The sequence below is a fragment of the Hermetia illucens genome, chromosome 3 (genome assembly GCF_905115235.1).
Source record: "Hermetia illucens chromosome 3, iHerIll2.2.curated.20191125, whole genome shotgun sequence".
NCBI lineage: Eukaryota > Metazoa > Arthropoda > Insecta > Diptera > Stratiomyidae > Hermetia > Hermetia illucens.
In genome coordinates, this window is record NC_051851.1 from 56834250 (window position 1) to 56853357 (window position 19108).

Sequence of the window (19108 nt, forward strand, 5' to 3'; positions counted from 1 at the left end):
CCTGCCGCCCAAACAAAAGCTTATTAAAATCGATTCACTGCCTATCTTTCTGCCTGCCTGTCGCACTTTTCCAAAACGACAAAACCGATCCGAACGAAATTTGGTGATCAGATGGAAACTACGAAATCCCACGTATACAGCGACATAAATTTAGGTTGAGTTTAAAGGGGGCTCCCCACACATGCCAAGGGAATTTTAAAATTTTTTTCACCGGATATAGTTTAGGTGCACAAAGTAAGTAGGCAAATTGTACACACTTAAAGTAAGACAGGATTCATTTTCGGAAACTACCCAACCCAAAATCCGAAAAATCAGGAAAGTATGCTAAGATTAAATCTAGTCCGGAAAATATGTCCCAATCCGATATCTGCTCAAATGGACTCACTAATGGTATATTACCAACTTCTAGAAATCGACTGAAAAGCCTCCCTTAAATTCATCCTAGGACTACAAAATTTCGCACTAGCATACAGGACCAAAGTTCACAAACAGAGTTATAGATAGAGATCTAAGTTAGTCAATTTCGGACGCGGTTTCACCTCCCGAAGAATGTGGGCAGACATATCTCCTCTATTGGAAACAGTTCCTATTTCCGGGTGGATTTTATTTGTATCCTCTTTCTGTTATTTACTGCCCCTCTCTATCCGGGCTTGGAATCTTGGATATTAACAGCATTTGTGTGTATTTTGCTAGATCGGTAAAATACTTTTTTATTCTTGGCAGGTTGTTGGTATTCTAAACAATCGCTGATGCCGGTCTCTACTCCGCTTTTTCTCTTACTAATCTACCTTATTTTCCGGAAGCGACACCTGCGTTAAACGCGTAACTTTGCCATTTAACGCTTGGGCTTCATCCTTTGCAGTGCCCTAACGCACATTTCACAATGTCATGTCCCTTATTGCAAGGAAAGAAACGCTATTGCAATTTGCTCCCTTCTCCGTATATCCGTCCTTTACGAAAATGTTGTTGTTGATTGGCAAATCGGCCGTAACCTTTCTACACCCCGCCATCAATGCCGACAACCGTGGGGTAACCCTATACACGAGGGTGACCTACCAAGTTTCAAACTGTCGGGATTGGAAACTAACGTTTACGTCGTTATCACTATTATCTCGTGCAACACTATAACCAAGTTTCTCACTATTAAAACATCATTTCGTAGAATCAATATGGATAAAATCGAGCTCAATAGGTTACGATGGGCGGGTCACTTAATCCGTATGGGTAATGATGATGCAGCCCAGAAAGTCTGTAAGGGCAATATCTATGGTAGAAAAAGAAGACCCTGCCTAAGATGAAGAGATGGCGTACCTACGCCAGACAGCTTTTAGGGATATCGAATCGGTAGACCTCGGCGCAAAACTGGGATGTCTGGAGTTCTTATTAAGGCAGGCCTAGACCGGATACCGGTTGTTGCGCCCTTGATGATGATCTGTCAGTCGATGTATTTACCGATGATTCGTCAGAAAGGTAAACTCGGAAAAGATTGTTGAGTTTGAACTTTGCAAAACAGAGACAACATTGAAGCTAATGGCTGAATTTTTTTTATCAAAAGTCTAGTTTCCTTTTCTCAAACATCAACAATCAAAATCAAACGCTATTTGCATCTATTGAGCCACTTAATCATCATCGCAGTGGTGAGAAATGGTTTCTTTCTTTTAAATCATTATATAGATATAAGTTCTGGGACGTTTAAACATGTGCTAAATGTGCATTTAAAGTCTGAAGTTTCCATCAAATACAATTTAGAGCTACGTGTTAAAATCCAATAAGATAAACAAATCTATAAGAATGGTCCATGTGGCACCATACATATGTGTTCAAATTTAATATCTAATTGACTTTCCCTAATTGATTCAACTCCGGAACTTCTTCGGATTCCTCTCCTTGACACATTAGGTTTGCCCTATTTTTAATTTTGTATTTTTTCTCCACGTAAACTGCTAATAACGGCAAATATATATAAAAGCAACAGTCTCTACATCTAGATTCTTTAGACCCTTTAGATAGATCTACAGCAACACATATGTCTTAATTTTAGATTTCTCAATAATACTAAGTCATTTTTAGCTTTGAATTGTAACTTCTCATGACTTTCCATCGTTTTTTAGCTTTGGACTTCAACTTCGTACTTCCTCCTAAAACAAAAAATCCAACCTTGACTAAATTTTTGAATAACGACAATCTGGATTAATCTCTCCATTTCATGAATTTCGTCAAACCCTGAAACCTCGGCTACACGATCAGTTTGGCATTAATCAATTATTCCAGCTCAACTTAAGTGTCCCGTCGATACGTGCTTACACGCCTTTGTGCTTCCTAGTATTTGTAGGAGAACCTTCACAGTCAATTTCACCTTCGTTTTAGGTTTTCGAGGATAGCTCTCTCTTCTGGGTCGATCCCGGTCAATCAGAATGGTCTTTATGTCGTTACCAATGGAGTTTAACGTGGAATCCACTATTTGTTTGGCTCCGATCGTACGAATTTTTGGAGGATTGCCTAGTTTGGCTCCTAACTTCGTTTTGGTATGGCGGATAGAGAGACAATAGTTTTCCATCTTTATTGACGCCTTTTCCCTGGAAGCAAGCGTTCGTATGCCTCCTTTCCCAGTCTCCCTTTGTAGAATAGAGTCGACTATCCTTCTCTTGGAAGCTTACCTTTTCGTTTCTTGTGTTTGTTTTATTTAATATTCTTCCCTTGGTCCCTACAAAGGACAGATGAAATGAAACTTTAATTGGCCTAAGCTGTGCCAGTTCGTCCTAAACGTTTCAACTTTGCGCTCGAATTCCAAACGAAAATTTATTTTTCGGATTCTGGTGCGGACCCATGCATCGTTTTAAGAACATTTGACATTTTGTATAATAATACTTACCGAGCTTAGCTACTACTGAGGCGTGAAAGCACGTGTCGGTGGCATATTTTAGTCGAACTTGAATATTTGCCGGCATATATTTACGGTCAGTTTCGCCAATTTTTTGGGATTTTTGGAATAGCTCCTTTGGCCAACTCTTAAAGATTTAGACCATCCCCAATCCTATGAAGTCATTGCATTATGGATAAAAAAAGTTAATTTTCCTGTTTTGAAATCTTTCAGTATAATTTTGTGTAATAAATATTGTTTAACCGAAACCGAAAATGCATTATAAACATCAAAACGAAACCATAGCAATTCAGGATCCCTCGAAGGACACTTTGCCCTATCCTCCCTTCACACTGATTTTTAAGGTTTTGTGTAAAACAAAACCTTATTAAAATCGAATCAATGTCTGTCTGTCTGTTTGTCTGTCACACGCACTTTTCTCCAAAACGGCTAAACCGATCCGAACGAGATTTGGTGGACAGATGGGAGCTATGAAATCTCACACATACAGCGAGTAGCAGAAGTGGAGGTGGAGGTGGAGTTTAAAGGGGACTCCCCATACATGCAAAGGGGGGATTCAAAAATTCGTTTCACCGGATATGGTTGTGTAGGGTATCAAATGAAAGGTCCAGATTTGTACTTTCAGAAACTGACATTAGTTTTGGCATAAATTGCAAGATGCGTGAGTAAGGAGTCAAAATATACGCACTTGAAGTGAGACAGGACTGATTTTCGGAAACTACCCAAACTTACTAATAGTATATTACTGCTTTTTAGAAATTCACTGAAAAACCCCCCTCAAATTCATCCTAGAACTTCCGAATTTTGTACCAGCATAGGGGATAATATTTCGTATATATGTGATAAATTTCATGGAAATGAGGCAATTAACGCCAAAGATATAGCAGTTCGAACTTAGCAATTTAGCGTGAATTTACCGCTTCCCAAGCCATGCAAATCGGATGCTGACGTCATAATTACCCGGAATAATTGACATTCGCGTGAAATATTAAAGTCGCATTTATGAAGAATCAATTTATCTGCAGCCCTTTTTAAGGTTTTATGTAAAACACTTAGCTGAAATCCAATCTTCGAGAGATGTCCCACTCCGGTGTGTGCTCAAATAAAATTACTAATAGTATATTATCAACTTTTCGAAATTGACTAAAAAACTCCCCTTGAGCTCATCCTAGGTGTACTAAATTTTGTACCGACATAGAGGACAATGTCGTGCATACACATGCCAAGTTCCATGAAAATCCAACTATTAGTGTCGAAATTATAGAAGTTCAAACTTATCAATTTCGTGCTAATTAACAGCATCCTAAGCCATACAAATAAGATGCTGACGTCATAATTAACGAGAATAATTGAAATTCAAGTGAAATAATAAAATTCCATTCAAGAAGAATCTAATTCTCCCTAGCCCTTTTTAAGGTTTTGTGTGAAACAAAACCTTATTAGAATCGAGACGGTGTCTGTCTGTCTGTCCGTCTGTCTGTCTGTCTGTCTGTCACACCCGATTTATTCGGAAACGGCTAGACCGATTATCACGAAAATTGGTGAGAGTATGTAATCTGGTGTTGGCGCCACGTTGTGTTAAGTTTAAGGGGGGGCTGCCCCTACATGTGAATGGAGGGTGCAAATTTTTTTTTCACAGAATGCAGCCATATGGGGTATCAAATGAAAGGTCTCACTTAGTACTTTTCAAGACTGGTTTAATATTTGATGTTGGGTGTAACATAGGGGAGTGAGGGTTCAAAATATGACCCTCAAAAAGTGTAACATGTCTCGTTCTCAGAACCTATCCAACAGAAAAATCTGAAAAAAATCACAGCGGTGCATCTCTACGAAATCTAGGCCTCAAAATATATCCGGCTCCGATATCTGCACAAATAAAGTTAATAATAGTATATTTCCACATTTTAGAAATTTACCCGGCACTCCCCTTATGTTCATCCCAGGAGCACAAAATTTGGCATAGGTGTGTTGAAGAACATAATGCATAATTTGGTCAAGTTTAAAGAAAATCCAACTATTACTAACAAAGTTATAGGGGGTGAAACTTCACCATTTTTTGTGAATTTCGTGCACTCTTCAACCTGTATGGCGTCATCATCACATATCAATTCGTCAATACCACAACGAAATGAGTTCTTATGAATTGGGTCTCAGAGAATTATTTTGTTTTAGTTTTTTAGTTATTTATCAACCAGACATGTGTGTATGTAGGTATATAATATATGCGTGCTAATGAACTTTGCGGGTAGTGCCTAATTCAAATAGATATAAGAAGTAAATCCGATCAATTTATATACGTGCATATATGTGTACAGTATTCGGAAATAGGTAGTTTGTTTGTTTAGGGTGAGCGTAATATCTGTGGCTGTAATATGTACGTATGTCTCGTAATTTGGAAAAATATGAAGGATTATGTTGGATTTGTAGCTATATACGGATAGAAAAGTGTGCGCTGAAATTTCTTACATAAGATGAACACAAAACCTTTATACCCGAAGCGCGAGCCCAGAACTGAACGATTTCAATATCTCGGGTCAATGCTATAAGCCAATGGAGAACTACGTTATGCTCCTCACATAGGGAAACACAAAACCTTTTATACCTGAAGCGTCAAGCTTCCGGTTTCCCGACTTGTTTTTAATTACACTAGCAGACTATTTCTTTATGTCCAGCTGGTCAATTCTTTTCACTGTATTGAATTTGCTTCCAGACAAAATTCTTTTCCCCATTACGTTGGAGTGACCCTTTAGTCTAACCGTCTACGCTTCCATTGTTTTAGGTCCAGTGAATTGAGTATGCTGATTTTGGATTTCACTTAAGATCATTTTGTTTGTAAACAGAAAATTATTTGCACATACTTGAACTCGTTTACTTTTATCTCTGACATTTGAAGTTAACTTTTTAGTTTCCCTTTATCCTACGATGTGTTGAGAAAACGTTTTTGCTTTTCCTTTTGAATTCTCCGCTTCGCTAAATCAGATGCACTTTTCTCAGAAACGAGTACACCGATTGACACTGAATTTGGTGTATTTTTAATGCAAGAGGTGGGAGGGCGGAGACTGGAAAGTGGCCATTTCTTTTGCGGACCATTCTCAGAACCTACATAACCGAAAAATCTCAAACTGCTGCTATATGGTGCCTAGGCCCGAAAAACCTCCCATACGGACATTTTTTCAAATTAAGTTAATAATAGTATAATATATTACTTTGAATTTTGGTAATTGACTACAAAACCACCCTTAAGTTCGTCAAAGAATCGTGAAGTTTTGAAATAACATAAAGCATGATCCTACCAAGTTTGGTGGACATCGCAATATTACTTACAAAGTTATTGTAGGTCAAAGCTGTCGCTTCAGTACAAATTCTAGGTCTTTGAATGTCAGTATCGCGCTGAGTAACCTTTCATACCTGAAGCGTCCAGCTTCCGGTTTGCAACTTGTGTTTTAACGTGAAGAAGCGTTAGGATTGTGCATAAATTACTTTGTTGAAGACAATTTTCTTTGGCGTTATTGGTGAAATAGTTCAAATGGCTTTTAAGATAATTTCGTTCAAAAACTTTTTTTGATTAGCCATGTTATATATTAGTTTGTCCTCCCGGATGAGGATAATATAGGAATAGCTAATAGATAACAACTAATTTGTTTTTGGGGTTGTAAATACTCCAAAGTTGATAAATTCTTATGTTTTGTTTGTATCAATCGGATAGTACGTAGGCTAGTCGGTTGAGGGATGATTAAGCCTGCCATCTAGGAATGTTTCATATAGCCTTTTGCTTTAGGGGAAATTAAGTTTGAGACCTAAGCTGTATAATGATCATTGGTGGCACAACAATTGAATGTGAATGTAGACCTTTAGGCATATAAATGTCCCAACCCGAAGTTGAGTCCTCATTTTAACTTTAACATTAGCATTAAGAAGAAGAACTTTCGCCAACGTAGATGGTATACTTTATTAAACGTTTTGGATTAATATTTCTACAAAATCGCTAACATATCTACAGTCGCATTGAAGCAAACCCATTAACACGGGCCAACAATGGATGACTTTACATTCGACAAAATTTAAAAAAGTGACTGGAGTACGGTCAAATTATCTTATTACAAGGATGATAACAAGCATTTGAAAGTATCAAGATGTCATTTCTATCATCATCTTGAGTGAAAAAAAAGCACAACTCTCCAGTCATGTTAAAAAAATTTTTATATGAGGCCTGCGTTTTGATTACACACACTTTCGGATGGAATACTACTATAGTTGTATACAGAAAGGACTACTTATCCAAGATGGTTATCTCTCGAGTGCCCTGTATGTACCTGTACATACTTCAGTAAGCATATTAAATCAGCCAATCTAAATCAGCAACGGTACCGGTAGGAAGGGACTCTGATGGTATTTTAATTCACCTGGTTATTTTCGGAATCTAATTTCTATGCTTCAGTGTAATATGCCATATGTATGTTACATATATATATTAATCGCAGAGAAAGTGTAAAGAAACGAATACCACGCAATATAATCTTCACACATCCTGCAAGGTTCAATAGGCTCCCGAAAACATCATGCATGCAATAAGAGCACAAAAAAGGACTTCCATATTTCCTAAAGAGCAATTCCCTATAGGAATCCGTATCTATGTATTTTTCCACTGAATTTTTATCATTATAGATGTCGAAACCTTCAATCAATCAAATTGATTGCTCGATATTCTGGAATACTTATCCTGGAAAAAAATATATAATCATTCTTGAGGATTTTGTGAATACGACAAAATCGAAATTTGTGTAGATACGTTTTGAATGAGATAGAGAAAAAAATGTGCGAAAAAAAATTTAATCGATAACGAGAAGAAAGCGAAGCAAGCATATCATGGTGGTGGTTGTTAGGATTATCCTAAATTCTATATGCACAGCCATACAGAATTATATTATACATCTTTTTGCTCGCAATCTGAAAGATTGTCTGGAAAGTGTGTGAGAATTCAGATGGAATTAGACATTTAACCTTCAAGTAGGAAGTGGGATCCTATCGTTCCCAAGGGAGCTACAAGAACGCAATTTGAAGGAGGTGATAATTCTTATTGACAGATGAGGGGCAGATTTTGCCATTGTCTGAAAAGTTTATGTTTCAGCTCAAGAGAGTTGCCTGTTTTGGGAATTTGTTGATCAATGTCTATGATAATTTAAAAACATTACCCTTCAAATTAGGATTTCAATTTTATATTAGGGAGGGAAGTTTATATTGGAACGAATTATCCCGGTACATAGTTTTTCTGTAATAACATGATATTTGTCATGGCCCTTCTTTTAAACGTTTGATTAAATTGCATCGTTCAGGACGAATTTATATTGCAAGAGGCATTTACATTTCATAATTGGTAAAACTTGTCAGTTTATTATTTCCATGATACTGCTGATAATGACTGTGAAAGTGGGGTGTACGTTACCTCAACGTTGGTCGGGCCTAGAAATAGTAAAGGAAATGACTTGAAAATTTATACTTCAATAATATTAATTTGCGCGAAGTCTGCCTGTCAGACGAACCTTATTTATAATTTAGTCTGAGTATAGCAAGAGCGCAGCCTATAATACCAAGCCCGAATCCAAGTAAAATGAACTTTTGGAATAAGTGCAAGTCCCTTCGCTACTAAAGACTCTCCTGACGAAGTTCAAATGGAAGCTTGTTCTAAATCCGAGATAAACATGGCGAAACCTGGTGGGACCGGGAGCTGCAAAAATTCAGGAAATCACCCAAAAAACTCACAGCCTGATCATAAGGGGCACGTAGGAAGTTCGAAACGAGACTTCTTCAGAACGTACTCTGAGGAAGTTAAAGACGAAAGTGGGACTTCAACGCTATGCAGAACCCTAAAAACGGAACAGTATATATGTTGGGTTGTTCTTGAAAGCCGGATGAAATTTTCACCAGAGATAAGACACTTTAAAACACTTTAAAACTACCTGGTGTGGATGACATCTCCCGAGCAATGCTAAAGGCAGAAACCTAGAGTGACTTCTAAGAAATATTTTTCTAACATCTATTGCCTTTGAATGCTTTTCTATCAATTGGATTCCCGGAAAAGATGTCTATTCAAACCAAAAGAACTTCAAGCAAATCAGAGACGTCGTCGAGGTGGCAACCACTAACATGCTTACCAGCGCTGAAAATTCCCTTGTTCCGCTGTTCATTTCTCCACTTCAAAGATAGAGGACGCATGTCCGAAAGGCGAGTATGCGGTTAGAATGTTCGCGGACATTGAAGGGACTCTTGACTGTCCGCCCTTCCTGAAATTTTTATGATGCTGCCAGGGGCATAGTGTGGTTGATGCTTTAACTAAATGAGTATGTACTATGTTAACGCAGAAATAGGTGCTGATCGCTTCCTAATAAAAGAAGCAATGAAATGCTCCCACAAGATGATGTGCTGTCGCCATTTCTATGGAGCATGTTGAATAAAACCATTGACAGGCTTTCCGCGGAAGAATTCATTGCCGCACCTTCAATTATTGCAGATGTGCTATTTCAACTCATACAGAAATAGAGTCAGACTGTAAATAAACACCAACTACCAACGAGTCATCGGTATCTCCCTATTAATGGACAACATCAAGCATATGTACCAAGACAGCCTAGTTTCTGATGGTGGTGGTACGGAACTGGATGTTAGTCGACTTATCAAAAGCACTAGATCCGCTTTCTCTGCCTTGTTTCAAATCTAATAATGCACCTATCTCAACCCTTCTGAACATGCAGTTTTATCGCAAACACAAGTATATAGACTACCTAAAACAACAGCGTGTTGGACGATGATTTGACTTAGTTCTTAAGGAGGTGTGTCGGGGCCGAGAGATCGACTTTTTGCCATCGATTGTATCCGGGTATAGTGTAAAATATTGTAATAATAATCGTTGACACAGCAATCCATATTGGATCACGGCCTTAAAGTGCGTGAGAGTACTTCATTCAAAACCGTAACGTTACACTGCAGGATAGCCTGTAGAAGGCAATGTGGTCAGCATTGCGTTCGCCCGAGATTATTACCCTGATTTGACTCAGGCCCTCATTCACAACTTAGTCGACAGCTATCCGACGTCAAATCAGCCACAAATACCACTGCCACCAGTGACATTTGAAACGCGACCTTCTGTACGACACCCTTGTACTCTAACCGCTCAGCTATCCGGGCAAAATTATCTTTCGCAATTCTGGATCATTCGGAGATTGCAGTTAATGCGTTATATGTTTGGGAAATTTGGCTTCTTCAGTGAATAAAAAAAACTGTTGAATGAATCGCAATTATCCTAGTTTGCGGACCGTAGAAATATGTTCTTAATAAGTAGTGAAAATTTCAAAGAATTTCGTTGGATAGATTTTGGACTATGGTGGCAACCGATTTTCAACATGCAGTTTCGAGAAAATCGCATTTAAAAAGTAGAATGCGATTTTTAGCCATAAAACCTAAACTGAACGTTAATCTCTTATACCCAATCCATAAACCTTAGGTTTCTTCAAGAAACACAAATTCAGCATTGGCTTCAATTCATGTCCTTTTAGCGAAGTCATTCGGACCGATAAATACCAGCTTTATTACGGCGATCGACATAAATCTGGCATGTCACTTATCACGACTCCGAATATCAAAAAATCACTTTACCCATATATTCTACACTGTAAATAGATACAATTGATGCGAAAAAATATTTTATTCCGCGGATCCGACACACGGGATGACCCCCTTAAGTCGACGAACGGTTTGGATGAATCGCTTGATTATTCTACTTGTGAACATGCAGCCGAAGAAGCGGAAGACGTTTTCTTTCTTCTTACGATTTGCAAACTTAACAAGGCCATTCGAGTCTGTGCATCGTGGACTACGGTAAAAAAGATATTACCGTGAATACCATCGTGCCAAACAGTAGCAACTAATACAACTAGGAAGTTGAAGTAGTTGACGAATGAACGCAGTCCTGGAAACAAGTATCAGAACGGGGGTCTCACGGGAAGGTGTAAAGAAAACAAAAGGGCTTTAGCAGATAGGACAGTATGTCCTCGATTTCATGTTGGATTCTCCCACGGAAAAGGCAGAAGGATAGTCACACGGGCAGATAAAATTCTGTTTTATATAACCTTAAAATTCGACCATCTCCATCAAATACTACTCCATCAAAGCCTACTGGGTAAATATTTCCTTAAGAACACAGGTACACCTATCTCACTTCCGTTTCGTTCCTCCTTTCCGTGTTATCTTTTCCTTCTTGATACTACAGACTAATCTTTATCCATTAAACCTGCGCCGAAATCTTCGGGGGTTGAGGGGCATCCTGAATGAATGATCTGCCAATACTCCGAAAGTAATTATACTTACGTGAGCATAAGAACATGAAATTATTGTGCTATGATCATAAGAGGAGTAGTTATGGATCACTGTACAGCAACCCTTGATCGTGGATGTTACTAGCCTGAGCGATATTAAATTCAATCTATCTTTTATAACGCTAGGGAAAACTCAATAATTCAGTCCGATCATATACATCTCAGATACCACACTTTGAGCTGAACATTATGGATGTAAATATAAATAAGAGAAAGATAAAAGAAGATAGATATTGATAGATATCTTTTCAAGATTATTAATAGAAATAGATATCCTTTTGGAACAAAATCCCGTGCAGTACAACAATATGATGTAAGGTAATAACGTAGAAATCAGATATTTCCCCTTCCGATCCCACCGACCCAAAAGCATTAGCACTAGCGAAAATGATTTCAAAAGATGTAAACAAATGTTACTGCATTCAAGGTAAAAAATCCAATTTCACACTTAATTATCTATCAATGCGAATCTTTAGCTGTCTGAATCTCTATTGATTCTCTTATTAGAGACCATCGTCATCTTTCGCAATTACATGCCAACGCGACCAGGTTCTACCCTTCACTTCTCAATTGCAAGGTGCAGCCATTTGAATAATTAAATTGCCAACAGTAATTTAATGAAAGTTTAAACAGCATTAATATAAATGGAATCCGTTAGTTCGAAATTAACCAGGTGTAAAAAACGTTCACACCTGAAACTCCTGGAAAGTTGAGTTACTATCAAATATGCTACGTCCTTGTCGTTCCCTTCTGCTTTCTATGCAATTGGCGCAAAACTCTACTCGATAGTTTCCTGGTGTGGAAGTTTGTTTCCGCGAGTTATACCTATCAACTTTTTTATCAACTTTGGGATATTTGCGATGAGCAAACTGAGTGCAACCACAAGAATTTATCGCAGTTCAATTTGCTCCAATGGAACTTGTGAGGTGTGTTTGATGCAATTAGCGAAAGTTATCTCTTTATTTGTTGCCTTTGAGTATGCCGTATTTTTTTGTTGTCCTTTTGTTATCATTTTGATTGATTTGATGACATACTAGGTCTGCTTCATACCCCTTCTTGGTTCACCTGCCCTTCTTTGTAGCAAAATCTGTTAATTGTAAAGAAGAATTTTACTAATTAGTACCTGCAATTCTCTTCTACCAGTCCTAACAATCCATTCCTATATATCTCATATATTTGCAGGTGAGTATTCAAATGAACGGGCAAACAGGCATGTAGATAATTATACAGTTAGAAGAAGTTGGACTTCCAAGAAGGACGCATTCCTAGTAGTCAGAATTTTCGCAATATTGCTACTTTTCCTTCCCGGGAAACAATTTTTGAAGCAACAAAACTACGTCACCTACGAACCTATAACGTCATCATCTTTATCTGAGTGTAATCCCGCGGTGTTCCTAGCGATTAAATTATTTAAAAAAATTAGAACTTGCCTTTTCTAAGGCTTGTTAGCCTTAGGAGAAAAGGGAACAAGTGGTTTCCCAAATATCGGAATTTGCGATTTTAATAAACATTGCTAGCGAATATAAAAGGCAAGTCTTCATTATTTTAAAAGTCATCATCTTGAGTATATCTAATCGACAACAGTAAAGACGACCCTCAGAATGGTCGGTTTCTCCAACTGGAGAAAGGATTTCCTCGATATATGCTGAATATTCTCGGCCTAAAAGAAGCGAAATCATGCAAGAATACTCCTCTCCCTGCTTTTCTCTTGAAAGCGGAATGGTAGCAGATGCAAATCCGAATGTCGGATTGCCTTTGAAGACTATCGCAAAATGTGTTCTCTTGATTTAGGAGTCGCTCTCTGACAGGATTTTGACTTCGACATTTTGATCCAAATTAAGCAGCATTCTGCAACTTTCACCTTCCCGTCACTGGTAACACTGTTCGAGGAGAGGGCTTGAATCAAGGTCAGTTGGGTTTCGATTGACCGGGCCGTCTTCCTGATCCGACCGTCGTTCAGCGGTGGGAAACTTTTCCGTCTACACAGACCACATAAGCTCTAAACAAGCCGCTCGAGAATATTGATGAACATTTGATCGCCATCAAAAGGTGTTGAGAGGAGTTGCCGCCTAAATCCCAAAAGGACGTTACAAGACCTAACTGCCTGTGGAAAGATGGAGGCTACGAAGAACTCCGTGACCGTGAAAAAGTACGAGGAGTGCTGCGTATTGTACTGCATTCCAAAAAGAATTCCACCATTGCGCTGGTGAGGGAAGTAAAACCCGCTGGAAATAGCAGGGACGGTAACGAATAGCTGGAAGGATAGAAAGACCACGGTTTTGCCTCTTGCGGTTATATGGCAAGCCACTGTAACATGCAGATAAAGACTGCTCCTCCAAACAGAAGCAAAATTATTCTTTTGTTTGGAAATTGGGAGGTCTTAAGTTCTCATTCACTTGACGTGGGAACCTAATATCTTTCCCAATCATCGCGGTGAGTGCCGGAGCTCGAAGGATATTTGCGTGCTTCCTGCCGTCGCGAAAATATTAACTAAAATGATTCTAGAGCGCATCAAGGAACATCTCGATAGATCGATAGAAAGTAGGCTGGTTTCGGCTCTGAATCCTCCTGTGCCGACCACATTAACACCCTCCAGTTCATTGTTAAGGAGCGTATGGGGTTTAGATCATCATCCCTCGTGCTCTTCTTCGATTTCAAGGAAACTTTCGATCGTGTGAATAACATACGTTCGTACGAACAAAGGTTCCTTGTGCAGATGTGGCTTCGTCAAATCTAAGAGACCTTAGGGGATTTTGAATTGCAAAACGGAGTCGGCGTTTGTTGCATTTTGTTACCGATATATCATGTAGATTTTGTTATCAGCATTTTTTCTACCTGCAGTGGCTGAAGGACATACATGGGTTCAGTGGCCGATATCACACCTTCCCTCACTCTCACTCTCGTAAGCCCTAGTCAAATAACTCTAGATCTGGAAAAAAGGCAAGTTGAGTGGAACGGAAGATAAACACAATCTGATCGGTCACACTATATTTGCATTAATGGGGAGAACATGTAAGACATCCAACAATTTGTATATTTAGGACGCGTTTTTTCTGCAGACAACGGTAGGGAAATTTTAAGTTGTTCGACACATTAATAATATGTACTACGTCCGCCTTCGCTGTTTTGTCCAAGTACAAGTTTGTTGAAAAATCTTAGAGGCTCACATTTCTAGTTACCGGTAACCCACGTGCCGGGGTATGGTTGGTGCGAGGTTTTTGGCAACCATATAAAAGACATGATTTTCAAGATGGAATCTGAACGTTTATCAAACAGTTTATTCCTCGTGGTGAGATGACTTATTCAAGCGAGTGAAAGGCATACTTCGAAAGAACCGAAACCGGAGAAACGCATAGTCTTCAGGCGCTGTTCCCGGTTTTCATCAATTACAGCAGTGGCCGGAATTCCTGCCACAATCTCAGACAGTGAAGAAGAGTATTAATTGCACGTTATGAGATATTTTCGTAGAGCAATTCGTGAAAAAAGAGAGAATTTGTGGACAAACAACTGGCGAATTTCGCAGCACGATAACAGGCCGTCGTACAATGCCATCGTTATCTCTGACTATTGACCAGGCATCCAACGAATACCATCCAATAGCCATCGAATTCACATAATTTAACCCTCTCTGATTTTTTCTGTTCATTTGAACCAAAACCACCACGAGGGATGTTTTTCAGCAGTTGAGAAAAAGCAATGAAAAAATCGCACTGAAATAAAAATGTTTCGAAGATCGGATGAATCGCTGGCATAAGTGGACTGTAGGTAGGGGAAATTCTTGATTTGAAGCCCCGAGCACTCATTCCCCATATATAAGATCTATTGTACTATCGTCTAATACATATATTCAGCAGTCTTCTAGTTTACAGCAGTCACAGGTTTGGCAAAAGGGCGATATCGTGTAGATTCCTCCTTAAAGAAAATCTTTCCAAGGGACTTTAATCGAACTTTCATCCAAATTGCAATAAAGTGTCGATTGGTATAATTTTTTCGTTACATTGCATTTTTTGGATTTTTTCTGTAGTTTTAATTTAGAGAGCAGTACTCCTCTCCCCCACTACTATCCTCTTTTTCGAAGGACAATAGAAATGACACTCTAGTGGCGTTGTGTCATTCGCAAATACTTTCCGCTGCCAACATGAGTTCAGGTTTCTCCATGTGAAGAAAGTACTTAGCAATCGATGCCCATCTGCCAGCCTTCCAATTATGAACGATGTTCAAGTACTTTCCCGTCAATATCAGGAACGTTTCCTTCAGTCCACAGAATTTAACCTTTAGTACCAATTACGTTAATTACCTATCTGGAATGATTTGACTAAGGGAAGTGGGAGGGGGAGAAACTCCATCAGTTTTGTCAAAACTGAGAAACTCCATCAGCTCTGCTTCCAATAAAAACGTGTATCCCAAACGACCTGTGACCCTCTGATGACTATTGTTCTTTTTTGGAAATAACAACGAAATACTTACATAAATGAAAAATCGGAAATCATATGAACCACTGAAAAATTTCAAATGGACACAACAGCCTTACTCTCATTTTGTCGAAAGTTTACCTCAAAGCTATTTTTCTTCTATGTTACATTTATAATTGACATAACTTCAGAATCGAAAGCTCGTTAATTAATAGTTTTATTTTTCTTTTCATTTTAGGGTCGTAGTTCTTTAAAGTAACTTTATCACCAGCAGGAATATTAAAGAAGGTCTAATATTTGGTTGTAAGTAGCTACATATCATTTCCTACCAACAATGCTATTTAAAAATAGATATTCAGCTTTCATTTTACTCTCTTTAAGATCCTATGGGGCCGGAAACTTTTACTAAGATCTCATCACTATTTCTTCGAGCTTCCAATACGTGTGATTTTTTCAGAAACGTATAAATTCATTATCTGGAAATCTGGTAGGAGTGTGGGACCTGTAAAATATACGTTCAAAAGATAGTGTATATTTAACAAAAAAAATTTTATGAGTACGTTTTCCAAATGGCATCTATTGAACCTAATACAATGCTCGAGTTCAGCATAACTGTTTTCAGAAGCGTGATTACTGAGCTACTGGGGAATCCTGCTGACCTCGGTTCGGACATTTTCTTCTATATAATTGTGACACAGCATCCGGGTTTGTATTGTTTGGCATCTTTATAAGGAAAAGTCACACGATGTTCAACCTGAAGACTTAGGGGGACACGGTATGAGGCCGTTTCAAGATATGTGTTTTGTCGATGTAATTACCGCCCTGCCTCTAAGAACATAATAGCAGCATGAGGTGGAATCACATGTTCTGTTTAAAATATCGGCACTTCTCACTTCGTCATATCTCTTCAAACTCAATTTTACAATTTGGCACATTGGCAAAGAAATAAAGCCCCTTTTGAAGTGGCTTGGCTATATATTTAAAGTGAGAAGAAAAAAGACGGGTGTTCTTTTTTTGGCTTGAATCTACTCTTTTCAAGGAAGTTTTGTTGTTCGGAAATGAGTTACTCTTAATTATTTATTTCCTTAAATAAAAAAGATTGTAGTCAAAGAAGAATGTTTGTCTTTTTTCACTTGTGACTTCAATAATATTTGGAAAAATTAAACAAAACCTCCAATACAAAGTAATAATAATAATAATCGTTGGTGCGACAATCCAAATTAAATGTGTTAGAACACTTCATTCAAGACCACGGCAATACACTATAGGGTTACAGTACTCTGAAGGAGGTAATGTGGTTATTTACAGACTCCAAAATATCCTCCATACCGATATCTGTTCAATTTCTAGGAGTTGACTGGAAACCCCCTTAAGCTCATCTTATAGTCATGAAATTTTGCGGTAATATAGAGAGAATGATCCTACCAATTTTGCTGGAAGTCACACTATTACTAGCGAAGTTATATAGGTCAAATATTTAATATTCTGATTCAATATGTGCATATAGAGAGAAATAAAATGTGCATATAGAGAAGAAATTCACAAAAACCTTTCATATCTGAAGTGTCCAGCTTCTAGTTCCCCGACCTTTTTTGTTTTTTTTTGCTCCTTGTCTATCTGTCACGCTCGATTTACTCGGAAACTACTCAAGTTATTATCATAAACTTTGGTGAGAACACGCCGCTTGTGAGTTCTTTTACGGCACCATGTGGTGATGGGTTTAAGGGGTATTCCGCATACATGTGAAACAGGCGTGTAATTTTTTCTTCGGTGGTGATGGTGGTGGTGATATGGTGATGTGAGGTACCAAATAAAGGGGGTCGATAAGACTTTTTGAAACCGATCTTAATTCGGGTAGCGGGTAAGATATAGGGGAATCGGGGCTCAAAATGTATGCCCCGACATGTGTACCAGCTATTATTCTAAGAGTCAAAAATTGAAGTTTACAATGGTGCAACTATACGAAATATAGGTCTCAAAATACATCCCATTTTGGTATCAGATGAAAATAAAATAATTTTATTATAATAGCATATTTTAGAAATTTGCCCGAAAAACCTCTTTCGCTTTATCCTAGAAGTACATTAAAAGTAATAATCTAGTACACAATTTTGGAAAGTTTGAAGGAAATCCAACTATTACTAACAAAGCTTTAGAAAGGCAAACATTGTGGATTTCACGTGAATTTATCGCTCTGCAAAACATGTATGACGTCATTATCTAATAAAGTGAACACAAAACCCTTATACACGAAACGTCTAGCTTCCAGTATTACTTTGGCTTAAATTTTTAAAACAAAATCCCAAAAGCTGTTCGGAATATGACGAATATAATGTACAAACTTGGTTGAATTCCAATAAATGTTTACCTCTTTAAATAATATTTTAATGATATACGCGGAAATAAGCCTTCTAATATGGTTTCCTCACTTAAGTCAGCCAGCAAACCCATAATGGTGTTGAAAGTCTGCTCGAACAGTTAGTCTTGACACATGCGTTATGATGAATCGTAAATGATACTCCCATCGAAGTACATGGTTTGACGTGACCGTTATAATAACGATAGAGGAGAGAAAGACATCTAACATTCCGTCTGTGCTCAAGCGGCTCAATTTGTGATGTAATGCACACATCACCGATGAGTTTAAAAGCTCTTCGTTGAACTTTTTCAAGAACAGACAGTTTAGTTATACCTACACCTGCCCAAATGTGAGAGTTGTATTCGAATCTAGGTATAACGTGGGTCTTGTAGATCTGGGCTAGCTTGAATGCAGAACAATATTTTTTGCAACGATTCAGAAACCCCAAACAATTCATCGCATTTTTCGCAATGCCGAAGATCTGATCGGTTTAGCTGAGCTTACTAGAGATGTTAATACCCAGTATTTTAAGTGAGGGTGAGTCGGGAATATTCCTACCATCGACAAGAATGGATTGTGAGGAGGGGGAGCACATAGTTTATTTGAAATGAGACAGCATCAGGTTTTAGAAGGATTGAACTGAACACGATTTGCTTTGCCCAAAGCAACAATAGACGATATGAGAATGATTCAAACATGCGCTCTCGGTTGACACACAATGTACTACAACGCGAGTCAGCTAGCGAATCAAACGAATACTCGAAGTCAAAGGTGTTGTTATCAGCAGTGCTGTGGATCGAAAATCGAAAGTGTTACTTAAGAGGTTATTAATGAAGATAAGAAAGAGAGTGGGTGACAGAACTGTCTCTTGAAGTACCCCGGCATTTTGAGTATGAAGTTCTGATTCAACACCGTCCAACACAACTCGAATGGAACAGCGGTTGAGGAAGTTTTCAATCCATTTGACGAGCTTGTCATCAAGGCGAAATGGGCGAAGTTTGGCTAGGAGGGTGTTATACTCTGTCAAAAGCCTTTGAAGTACAACGACAACTTTGGCCTCGCCGTAATTCTGAAGACAATGATTCCA

At 38.3% G+C, this 19108-nt stretch overlaps 2 protein-coding genes across 2 annotated transcripts in view; one reads left to right on the top strand and one right to left on the bottom strand.

Annotated features, from left to right (window-relative positions):
• The window catches only part of LOC119651000, a 614818-nt gene that overhangs the window by 320575 nt on the left and 275135 nt on the right, over nt 1-19108 (bottom strand). The window lies entirely within an intron of this gene.
• The window catches only part of LOC119650999 (actin cytoskeleton-regulatory complex protein PAN1-like), a 375349-nt gene that overhangs the window by 222595 nt on the left and 133646 nt on the right, over nt 1-19108 (top strand). The window contains exon 6 of the mRNA XM_038054284.1: nt 15901-15965. The gene's annotated coding sequence lies outside the window, so the exon portion shown is untranslated. The remainder of the gene's footprint in view (nt 1-15900; nt 15966-19108) is intronic.